Genomic DNA, 13,126 nt, shown 5'->3' with positions numbered 1-13,126 from the left:
CCTATGGCGAGGTCTCGGGAACCGTAACACAGCATACAGTCGAATTTATCATAGCGCGCACGAATCATAACCGGCCCGGGAACCGGTGAACGAAGTCATAATAAGGGCACGAGCGGAGTCATGAGCAAACAATGCAACTTATAAGTCAAAACACCTTTTTAAACTTGATAATATCATATGCTAACTCATTAATCAAATAGTTCGAATAACTAGTCAATACGGGGTTCGTTTCATAAAAGTATTTCCAACATAGTATTTATGGTTCAAAATATAGTTTAGAATATCGTGGCAGTCAAACATTATTTTATGATAACCAAATTCATAACCAAAAGTGTTTTGCCGACATTAGACAAGAATGGGCATAATAGAGCAAACAAAGAAGTCTCAATGCTAGCGGGCCCACCGCGGGTCAAGTCGAGGTGGCGGACATGAATCACAGACATTTGGGGTCTATGGAATCATACATGGAAGTCTCGAGGCAACTTGATTACATTTACAAAAGTTTCGGACATTAGATCACTTTTCAATATAATATGAGTTTTATAATTCAATTCGATTGAATGGATAATACTAAATTTCCAATTCGGATTTCTAGGAACAGAATTGCCCTCGGGGCTCCAATATCGACCTAGTATACCTAAGACATGCCAAAAGAAGGATGGGTAGCCTTACATACCTTATATGCGTCTTACGCTCGCCCGAAACTCAAGTCCCGTTTCGCTCAGGATCTGCAAATGGTCAAAGTTACCAATTAGGGATTTCAAGGCTTAAGAATTCACTTAACCTCATTTTTGTCTACCGAAATTTCGGCAGCATTTCCCCCATATATATATATCACCCCGAGACTTAGCTCGGCTCCATATACAACAACAACAACAACCCACAGTATCACAATCATCACAAGTCATAACAAAATCACTCTAACGTCAATATTCTTTCTTTCTACATAAATCAACAACTTTCATCCAAACTTCACCACCTCCACATTATCATATTCATTTACTCATTCAAAGTTATTCAAACACATTCCAATAATATTCCAAACGATATACATGAATTTAAGCAATCCGCTACTTTCCATATTCTATTCAAAACGTCCACAACTACGACGAACATACTAACTTGCATTGTTTCATTCCAAATTCATTAACAACAACCATAATTCACATTTAAAGTCTTACTTTCACAATTATATACGAATATACAAAAATCATATAATTTCCCATAAGGACCCGCAACCATTTTCAATGCCAATTCAACTCGTTAAACATTCATTTACGTCATAAATGCCACAACGACGCAACTAACAAACTAAACAAAATCAAAATTCACCTTGCCTTCACCATGACATGGCTCACGGCCACTTCACCACACACACACACACCCACGGTTTCACACACACACCAAAACTACGGAATTCTCGTCTATTCTCAATCCTTATAATATTCTTACGAATTCCATAACACAAAAGTGACAAAATCCTTAACTTATCTTGAAATTCCGACTTGCCGCAAACGTGATTCTTTCGCCAAACAAATTGTATCACGTCGGAGAGCGTCTTGTACTTGCTACAAATATGAGAAGAACAAGATATTTAGACCACAATCCAAGGCTAGAGAATTTGTTTTTTTTTGGAACAAGGGGTTCGGCCGAATGGGGTTCAAGAACTCAAGGATGAGTTTTTAATTTTGTTTCTAGATTTCTCTAAGGATAAGCATACCTATATACATAATTGATTAGTAGGCACATGGAAAGCACATGACCATTAAATGGGTCTTGGGCCAAGGCCTCATGGCCGGCCACCCCATGGTCTTGGGCTTCAATTTTCCTTCAAATAGTTCTTGGCCCAATTCGTTGAAATCTCGTTTTGTAATTCCCGAAACCAATTTTCGGAATTCCAATTTTTGTCCTTAGACTTCCTCCACATTTCCACACCAATATTTTCATAAACAACATAGACATATTAACTAAAATCAAAGATATGGCCTTATAACATACAAGTCTCAATTATTTTCAAGATTTCCAATTATGCGAAAACACGGGACATAACAAGCTTCTCCAAAGCTCATTCTTATGAGATACAAGATTAGTTTTCATGCTTATTTCATGTTATTAAGAATGCTTGGTTGTTGAACGACTTGGATAGAAGAAGAGATTATAAAATGAGTTCTAAATGTAGCTTTTATGATGTTTTTGAGTATTAAGCTAACTTAAGTTATGATTCTTATTATAATATGGATATAATCTTGTTATGGAAGGTAATAATGATGATGAGGAAGTGTTGTATGAAAATGTTCTAAAGTTGGGTGTGAAGTTGTTAGTATAAGTTGAACATGAGAATGAATTTTGAAGACTTAATGGAATGTGATTGCTTGATTATGATATTGTGGATCTTTGAGAGTTGTTTTGTAATATGGTGGAAGTTGATGAAATACGAAAAATGATGCCCAATTTTCGTTAGCCCATGAATTACTCTAGTTTGGGTTTAAGAGTATCATTAAGGCTTAACTATGGTATGAATCCTTCTAAATGTAGATTTCTCAAGCTTCGACGGTGAACGTTAAGTAGTTAAGAAGATGACGCGGTATGTAAGGCTAACCCTTCTTTCATTACAGCATGATTCCATTACTATATACCTTCTCATGAGTTCCAAAATGTCTTCCCAGTGACTCCATCCCTAGAATTACTAAAGCTCATGATTCTTGATATTTTAATAATGCTATTACCTCCTTTATATGATAGTTGATCCTCTAAGGAAAGATGTAACGAAAATGATGACGATGATGATGATGTTTATGACATTTATGGACTCTTATGTATACGGGTATAAGTATGTATGGCTATTATGTAACATCGAGCTTATATGGCCGGGTATGATACCTATCGCGCGCATACCACTGCAGTGGGTACGGATGACACTGCGCCTTGGTAGGGCCAGGTATGTGTAACACCAAACCTTATCATAGCTGGGTATTTAATACACCGAACCTCTATGGTCGGGTATGATACTTCTGAAAGTATGAATGTATGAAATGGAAGTGTCCCATTAGAAAGAGGGTAAGTAAATATGACGAACGTCGCTAGAGGCATACCTAGCTCTTTCATTTCATGACTCGTTTATTTTATGTTATTTCTTATGCTTCTATTATGTTTTTGATTATGGTTTCTATACTCTGTACATTATTTGTACTGGCGTCCTTTTGTTTGTGGACGCTGCGTCATGCCCGTAGGTGGACAGGGAGACAGACTTGATCCATAGATTACTTGTTCAGGGACTGCATAGAGGAGCTCCATTTCATCCAGAGCTGCAGCTGTTGGTATTATTCCTTTGTGTGCATATAATATGGGCATGGCGGGGTCCTGTCCCGTCTATATGATGTTACACACTCTCTTTAGAGGCTCGTAGACAGTTATGTATGGTTAGATGTCCGTTAGCCTTGTCGGCTCATATTTTGTATGCTATTTTGTTAGCCTTGTCAGTTTGTGTATATGGATATGGGCATAGCTGTTGATAATGATATAAATGTGTCGTTGCCCAATGAGATTAGTATTATTGATGTATAGAAATTGCGAGTAGGCCATGTGGCTCACCTAGATGTGAATATGAATGTACGATAAGAGGTGCCCGAGTGGGTTGTCACCGGGTGCCCGTCATGGCCCTCCGGCTGGGTCGTAACAAAAGTGGTATCAGAGCAGTTCTGTCCTAGGGTGTGTCTACGAGCCGTGTCCAGTAGAGTCTTGTTTATGGGTGTGTTGCGCACCACAGTTATAAACAGGAGGCTACGGGCATTTTAGGAATGAATGACCTTCTTTCTACTTTAATCGTGCAGTAGAGCCATGATATAAGGATTTCTATTTCCTTAACCGTGTATTATGTATTTCAGAAATGCCTGTGAAGAGGAAAGCTTCGGCAACCCAAAAGGGCAAGACGGTGATGGAAAAGCAGGCTGCCAGAATACCGCCACCGGTTATAGAGGGGGATGAATCCCAGAATGAGGTTCCATCTATGTCACGACCCAACCCCGTGGGCCATGACTAGTGCCTGGACTAAGCACCTATATACGAACCTGCTAAATATAATCAGATTGAAACTGAAAACAATATGACAATCTGTAAAAGCACGCTGTAAACTCATCACGTCATACGTCAAAAGAACCTGTCTCTTGCCACAGCTAAGCAAACATAACAAAATATGCAAGCCGACAAGGCTGCCACTATATCTAGTATGATACGCAAGCCAACAAGGCCGCCACTACAGACGGGAATATCCTTAGCAAATCATATAGACACAGCCGAACAAACTATACACAACCCACACATATGTCTACAGACCTCTAAGAGTATCAGAGTGAAATACGACGGGACAGGGCCCCGCCGTACCCCTGGATATATACGTAAGTCTATATAGAAGATCTGTACCCAAAATATCTAGGCTCCGAAACAATGAAGCTCTCCGAACAGCTGAGCAGAAGTCCTAGGCTGGAGGATCACCAAGTCGAGTATCTGTACCTACGACCATGAAACGCAGCCCCCCGGAGAAAGGGGGTCAGTACGAGATATGTACTGAGTATATAAAGCATGAATTACAACAAAGAGAATCATGACTGAAATAGAGATTACAGGAAACAAGTATGACATTCAAAATACCGATACGCTTGCCTTATGAAAAGAAAATCATGCATATCAATATCGTATATCATACCCGGCCCACTATGGGACTCGGTGAATAAACTCATCACTTACCATCCTTGGCGCCATAATCACATCATCATATCATCATATATATATATATATATATATATATATATATATATATATATATATATATATATATATATACCGTATCCCGACCATCTAGGGAGGGACTCGGTGAAAGATATATTGAGGCATGCACGAGCAGAGTAGTGAGAAACCATATGCAAACTAAATCATATCTGAGGCTCAATAGAATAATCAAAATGAACTATCATTTGAAAATCAAGACAATAGTCATATCAAGTACGCTTCGAATGTCAGTATGGATTATATCAAAATAGGATGTCTGGAATCATAGGCACGTAATAAGACATAATGAAATAAGTTCTGGGAATCATGAACATTAGCCAACCTAGTGTCTCTAAGAATAGGAGATTTTTTGGAGTCATGTACACGTCGTCTGTTTGTTTTATAAAGATCATGCCAAAAAAAAAAAGAAGGGTTAGCTTTACATTCCATGAAGCTTATTTATTCCCTCAACTTCTACTTCTCGAACTCGCAAATCTACAACCAAGGGAATTCATACTACCGTTAGGCTCGTTACCATATGCTTATCCTAAGCCTTTACATTAACTCTTTCTAGGATCTGCCAAAATTTCGGCAGCACCTCCCCTGTTTATATCCCTAGCCCGAATTCTTAATTCATCAACCAACAATAACAACAACAATACCAATATCCATAATATCATTTCCCATATCAAAGTATTCCATAAAACAACCCCCATGCTGTTTTCCAACTTCCATAACTAAACAACTCACTATACAACCATTAAACCGTTCTATCTTTGTAAATAAGCCAGCATTAATATAAATAGGAAGAGATCCACACCTTTCTCCCGTTAATATTGCTATATATCTTCGCTTTTTCCCACCTTGGACTAAGCCAAACGCGTTGTTATACGATTTTGTAATTGCAACTATACGCTACCAGGACCGGAATTCGGGGATTATACCTGATCCGGGCTAAAATTTGATGTTGAAGAGTTGGGGGAGGTTTTCAGAATTTTAGGGGTCTTCTAGGCGTTTTAGATGAATAAAGGGGGGTAAGCCCCCCTTATATAGAGTTCCAGAAACTGCCCTGGCCGACTTTAAATTTGGTCAGCGCGTTCGCGGTGCCTTCTGGCGCGTTAGCGTTGGCTTATATTTTCTGCCTGCGCGTTCATTCAGTAAAAAGGTCATAACTCTCAATCCCGATGTTGTGTGAGGTCCCACGACCTACGGTAGGAAAGATATTTCAATTATATACAACTTTTATTCTTGGAATGTTTCCAAATTCCTAACTTATAATAGCGTTTTGGCCCCTCCAAGTGAGATCATCCGAAAATGTTTTATTAAATCGTCCTTTTGGAGGGCTTATGCCCATTTTTGACTTAAGGGTCCTACTTAGGACTTTCTCAACTTTCCATGTATTACTCATATATCTCTTCATATGTCCTTTATAAACTCTGGTGTGTGGGCCCCACTTATCTTACAACAACGAGGGCCTTTCATCAAGTGTTGTATGAACCAATTCACCCCATATGGTCTCTAAATGTCATATATAAGCTATTATTACATTCTTATCATATAACCTTCATCCTGAACCCGGGCCCCAATATTGCTCAGCGCGTCCGCGCCTCATTGTGGCGCGTTCGCGCTGTGTTGGCCCTTGGCCTTCTGCGCGGTCGCGCAGGCCATTTTCCTGGTCTGCCAGCCCAACTTGTAATGTCCATATCTCCTTACCCCGATGTCCGATCGAGGAGCGGTTTATTGTGTTGGAAACTAGACTTTCGGAACTTCATTTTAGACTTTTGTTTCGCTTCCAAAGTCTTAATATACCAAAACATATTCTTTCTTCGAATTAGGCCAAAATTTTCGTACCAAACCTTGCCCAACTTTCCTTCAATGCCTCGAAAGCTCAATCTCCTTAGTTTACTGGTTTTCCAATCCTCCTATAACCTGTTACGCGAACTCGGACTCTTATAATCGTAACACGGGCACCTGTGATCTTGTGTCTTCTCGACCATAACTCTGATGTCTGCAATTGAATAGCTAATACCTCACGAATCTCAACGTACAGAAGTTACGGGGTGTAACATCCTTCCCCCCTTAGAAACATTCGTCCTCGAATGTTGCAGTATTGCCAACTCACAACACCATCTTTGATTCCTTAGAACTGTTATTCTTCCCTTAGGGTCCGATTACCGTTTGCTTAGACTATAACTTGGTTCAGTCTCTTCTCATCTTCCCTTAACTCTTTCATTACTTTCAGTCAGTTTCTTTCACTTCTTTGTCTTCATGTACATGGTCAGAAATTAACTAGCATCTCGCTTTCATTTTGTCTCTATTATTGCAGTCTTGACTCATCATGCCATAACTATTCATCGACCTGTAAGTATCCTCTTTTTCTCGCTCCTTGTTTCCCTACTAGTGGGCAATTACCTTGCTCATATACGGCGCACTCTTTGCGTTTATCTCTTCAGTACCATCTCGGGATGTCCTTTTTATACCTGTTGATCTTGGATATACACTACATTGACTCCTTGTGATTCATTGGTTAGCTTCATTAGTTCTTACGTCCTTGTCACCATCTTTCTTAATCCTACATTCTAAATATTTTCTCAATCATGACTTTGTCGCTAACGAGTATAATGGTTATGTTCCTTTCCAAAGCCAGTCATATCAATATCAAAATACTCATATATGAAGTGTTTCTCGCCATTTTTTTATCCTTCGCAGTACAGTTACACTTATGGCAACTCATAATCTGAGTTTAGCTAAATTTGTAGCTCGCCACGTCTTTGAGCTCCTGTCGCAATTGTTTCTTTAACCTCCTTCCCTCAAACCTCGAAATACAACCCAGAAGCATAGGGCTATGGCAATTCTTACTCCATTACGACTCTCTTACAACATATATATCTTGCTTCGATTTCCATATACCGGCGGTCACTTTATCCGTCATTATTCCTTATTGGTTTTCTGATGTGGCCTTTTTGCAATTATAGTTGGGCATAGCTTCACGTTGATGGTTCATATAACTTCATAGCATATGCTCTCTTGTTTAGTATAATTAGCGATCCATGAAGTTTTTCTAATATCCGGTGAAATCTTTTATTTTCATTCGTATGAGCAGGGTTCTTTCTTTCCTTCAAAATTTTCCAAACTACCAATCGTTGTTCCTTTTATTAAAATAATTGCTGTCATCTGAAGTGTCCTTTGGGTTCGTCATCGTCTCCATTATCCTTTGTGTACTTGGCTCGTAGACCTTTCTTGTTCTCTTTATTACCCTTTAGAACACGTCGCTGCATACTTAGGTACTGCGCAATTTTGCTCGATGCGAGGGATTCAAATCATGGTCTAGAAATATCGTAGTTCATGTCAGCATGAAGCATCCTCTTAAGTTATCTTCCATATTTTCTCCCTATGTCTACCTCATGGTACCCTTATTGTCAGTTCATTTCTACGTCTTTTTGTTACCTTCACGATATGCCAACACACCTCGAACTCTGGCCCCGAGCTAATAAATCTCCTTTTCTGGAGCCTGAAACGTCATAGCTCCTTTCAAGCCTAGCATGTTCTTCCCCCTTTATTAAGGAGGTCCCAATACACCAATAGCTTTCGAATGTCCATCGTCTTCGGCAATTATCTACCGCCCTTCACGACCTTCTCAAGGTCGAGGTTCAGTCATCGTATGGTCTGCCTTATTTATCCTTTTTGCTCGCTACACTCTTGTGTTCAATTGGAATACTTTTAAGGGTTAGGTCCAATTCCGATGCCTTCTTTTCCGTCTTTTCAAACCTCTGTCTTTTATGACTAACGGTTCCTGGGCTCGCAAGTTAATGGGGACATTGAGATTCACCGCGTCATTTATGAAGTTTTCGGTTATACCTTACTCCCCGTCTCTCTTCCCGACTTTGCTTATGACATCTCTAAAACTGCTTACCCCGAGTTCTTCTTCCATTTATGTCTATAACATCATTTTGTCAATATTTCCATACCCTTCCATCCGCTACTAGCCCTTTCGCCCATTTAACTCACTTAGCTATAATTCTTCTTAACTACACGTTTGTATTGTCGCTGTGCATCCATGTTTTCCGAGTGTCCTGCTACTTTCGCTCTTAGCACAGAATTCTTACAATGTACACTATCTCTATCCTCATTCATCGAGTCTTCATCCGTCTTTCTGATGTCACGGCCAGGTTGTCTTATCTTCTATGCATGTTCCTTACATTTCATTCTATTTTCTTTATAATCGAACCTCTCGGTCTTTACAGAAGTTCTTGTCTCATATCACTAATTTTCTAATCACACGGGTCACCCCATCATCCTCGTTCTTATCTCGGTGATTGATCGGTTTCCTACCGCTAACTTGTTAAAGTGTCCTTCTTACTCTCATAGTTAAAGATTTCCAGTTACATTGCTGCTAAATGCTCTCCTCTTTTTTTTTTCGATCAGCCCATCAGTATACCTTCCCTAGTTTCATCCTCCTTGAGCGCATTTCTTCTCTCGTTATTTGTAGTATCGGCTCTGAATTTCGTGAAATATTCCTTAAACGTGCAAATCCATTCTATTCTTTAGTCATCTTTTAGGAAAGCTTCTGCATGTCCGAGGCAATCATACCAACATGGCTACACATTTATCCCTTTGTAATTATATCTTTCGAGAATTGGAAATCTCTTAACATCGTCGCATGGCCTAACCATTCTTTCTCTTACTTCTCATTCCTCGTCGCGGTCCCTATCCTCTTAGCCCCACTTATCGAATTCTATTCTCGAACCCCACACATTCCTCTTTTGTTCCATACTACCACCTTTACCCCTTTCACACGCCTACCTTCGGATTTTTACCCAAAAAGTCTCGTGCTCTGCCTATCGTCTCTCTTGGAGGCTCCACTCACTCATGTTTCTTACTATTTACTTTTCAACACTTTGATATCCTTACCTTCCATCTACTCACTTTCTTTCTTTTCCAAGTATCATTGTATTAGAACTCTCCAAGCTTGACCTGTAACATTCTTTTGTCACTTGAACTTTTTTTTTACCTTGTTCGATTAATGCCTTCAATATACCACAAAGTCGATTGTTGGGATACACCTTCCCGTTGATACAACCGTATACGAGATATCATACGCATTCATATATATGTTTATTCTAACTCCTCGCTTACAAAGTATCTCCAAATACTACTCAAGCTCATCCTAGTTCCAGGGCTTTGATGCACTTTCTTTCTCTTCACCGGTCTAGTCTGCCTCGTCCTACGCGACCTCTTAAGGTTTCCAACCACTCCGCACACTCTAACTTCCCTTAGGCTACTCTAGCTTCTCATTCATGTCTTATGTCTAAATTTATAGGACTTTTAATACACTTCCCAGGGGGTCACCCATCCTAATATTTCTCCCACTCCAGCACGCTTAACCTCGAAACCCTGATGAAATCTGGTGCGTTAATGCTGGTATAATCGTATCCACCTTACCGCATGACCTTCATCACATAAGCTGGAGCAAGTTGAAGTCTTAGCAGATTCGAAAACATTCTCGTAACACACCTCCCTCCGAATTAGAAAGGGTCTTTTACTCTTCTGACTATACAATTACTATTTTAGCCTTTTCAATCCCCAATATTCAACTTTCACCTATGTGTATGACTACCCTTCATCCTAGATTTCCAAATTCCCACTGGTGGCGAAAACACCTTGATCGCCGTTACTTATAAATACTTAGTTATCGGCCCTTGGATTTTAGCTCGCCGCTATTAAGTAATAATCTTACCGCAAATACACATACATAGAAAATTCCAATAAGGGCTCATATACCTGTAGCCGATCGGTCCTTAGCCTGATCTGGTGGGCTATAGAGTGAAGTGTGCTCTCCATCCTTGTCTTCCTACCGTCTACTAGTCTGGCCTAACATAATGCTGAAACGTAAGGAAAACCTAAATGTGCCAAACTCTGTACTTCCTCAATTACGTCTTTGTCCACAGGAGTCTTGTAAACCCTTAAACTGGTCTTTGCCATATGATTTCCCAGTTGGGTCTCCTCCTACTGGAACCACGTCCTCCGATGGGTCCATCTCGATGGAATAGCTGATGCTTTTTCTTATACCTCTTGACATCCTCGATCCTGAGTCGACGGGTGATACGGGTCTTATGTCCCCCTTTGGAGTCTTACATACGCTCCCATTAACTGAACTTGTCCTTTTCCTCAATACAATCCTGCAAGTTAACAAAAATCGTACCAAGAACGAGCTTTCCTATCATTGGCTCTACTGCACGATCTATGATCAGAAAGAAAGATGACATCCTAAATGTCCTGTAGCTTCCTGTTTATAGATGTGGTGCACCACACACCGATAAACAAGACTCTACTAGACACGGTCTGTAAACACTCCGAGAATGAACTGCTCCGATACCACTTTTGTCACGACCCAACCCCGTGGGCCATGGCTAGTGCCTGGACTAGGCACCCATATACGAACCTGCTAAATATAATCAGATCGAAACTGAAAACAATTTGACAATCTGTAAAAGCACGCTGTAAACTCATCATGTCATACGTCAAAAGAACCTGTCTCTTGAGAAGCCACAGCTAATCAAACATAACAAAATATGCAAGCCGACAAGGCTACCACTACATCCGGTATGATACACAAGCCAACAAGGCTGCCACTACAGACGGGAATAACCTTAGCAAATCATATAGACATAGCCGAACAAACTTATACACAACCCACACATATGTCTACAGACCTCTAAGAGTATCAGAGTGAAATACGACGGGACAGGGCCCCGCCGTACCCCTGGATATATACGTTAGTCTATATAGAAGATCTGTACCCAAAATATCTAGGCTCCGAAACAATGGAGCTCTCCGAACAGCTGAGCAGAAGTCCTAAGCTGGAGGATCACCAAGTCGAGTATCTGTACCTACGGCCATGAAACGCAGCCCCCCGGAGAAAGGGGGTCAGTACGAGATATGTACTGAGTATATAAAGCATGAATTACAATAAAAAGGATCATGACTGAAATAGAGATTACAGGAAACAAGTATGACATTCAAAATACCGATACGCTTGCCTTATGAAATGAAAATCATGCATATCAATATCGTATATCATACCCAGCCCACTATGGGACTCGGTGAATAAAGTCATCACTTACCATCCTTGGCGCCATAATCACATCATCATATCATCATATCATATATATATATATATATATATATATATATATATATATATATATATATATATATACCGTATCCCGGCCCTCTATTGAGGGACTCGGCGAAAGATATATTGAGGCATGCACGAGCAGAGTAGTGAGCAACCATATGCAAACTAAATTATATCTGAGACTCAATAGAATAATCAAAATGAACTATCATTTGAAAATCAAAACAATAGTCTTATCAAGTACGCTTCGAATGTCACTATGGATTATATCAAAATAGGACGTCTGGAATCATAGGCACGTAATAAAACATAATGAAATAAGTTCTGGGAATAAGACCATTAGCCATCCTAGTGTCTCTAAGAATAGGAGCTTCTTTGGAGTCATGTACACGTCGTCTGTTTGTTTTATAAAGATCATGCCAAAAAGAAAGAAGGGTTAGCTTTACATACCTTGAAGCTTATTTATTTGCTCAACTTCTACTTGTCGAACTTGCAAATCTACAATCAAGGGAATTCATACTACCGTTAGGCTCGTTGCCATATGCTTATCCTAAGCCTTTACATTAACTCTTTCTAGGATCTGCCGAAATTTCGGCAGCACCTCCCCTGTTTATATCCCTAGCCCGAATTCTTAATTCATTAACCAACAATAACAACAACAATACCAATATCCATAATATCATTTCCCATATCAAAGTATTCCATAAAACAGCCCCCACGCTATTTTCCAACTTCCTTAACTAAACAACTCACTATACAACCATTTAACCGTTCTATCTCTGTAAATAAGCCAGTATTAATATAAATAGGAAGAGATACATACCTTTCTCCCATTAATATTGCTATATCTTCGCTTTTTCCCACCTTGGACTGAGCCAAACGCGTTGTTATACGATTTTCTAATCGCAACTATACGCTACCGGGACCGGAATTCGGGGATTATACCTGATCCGGGCTAAAATATGATGTTGAAGAGTTGGGGGAGGTTTTTCAGAATTTTGGGGGTCTTCTAGGCGTTTTGGATGAAGAAGGGGGGGGGGGGGGGGTAAACCCCTTATATAGAGTTCCAGAAACTACCCTGACCGACTTAAAATTTGGTCAGCGCGTTCGCGATGCCTTCTGGCGCGTTAGCGCTGGCTTATATTTTTTGGCTGCGCGTTCGTTCAGTAAAAAGGTCATAACTCTCAATCCCGATGTCGTGTGAGGTCCCACGACCTACGGTAG

Source organism: Lycium barbarum, chromosome 3, assembly GCF_019175385.1.
Source record: "Lycium barbarum isolate Lr01 chromosome 3, ASM1917538v2, whole genome shotgun sequence".
In the NCBI taxonomy this organism is placed as follows: Eukaryota; Viridiplantae; Streptophyta; class Magnoliopsida; order Solanales; family Solanaceae; genus Lycium; species Lycium barbarum.
This window is presented reverse-complemented; position numbering follows the sequence as displayed.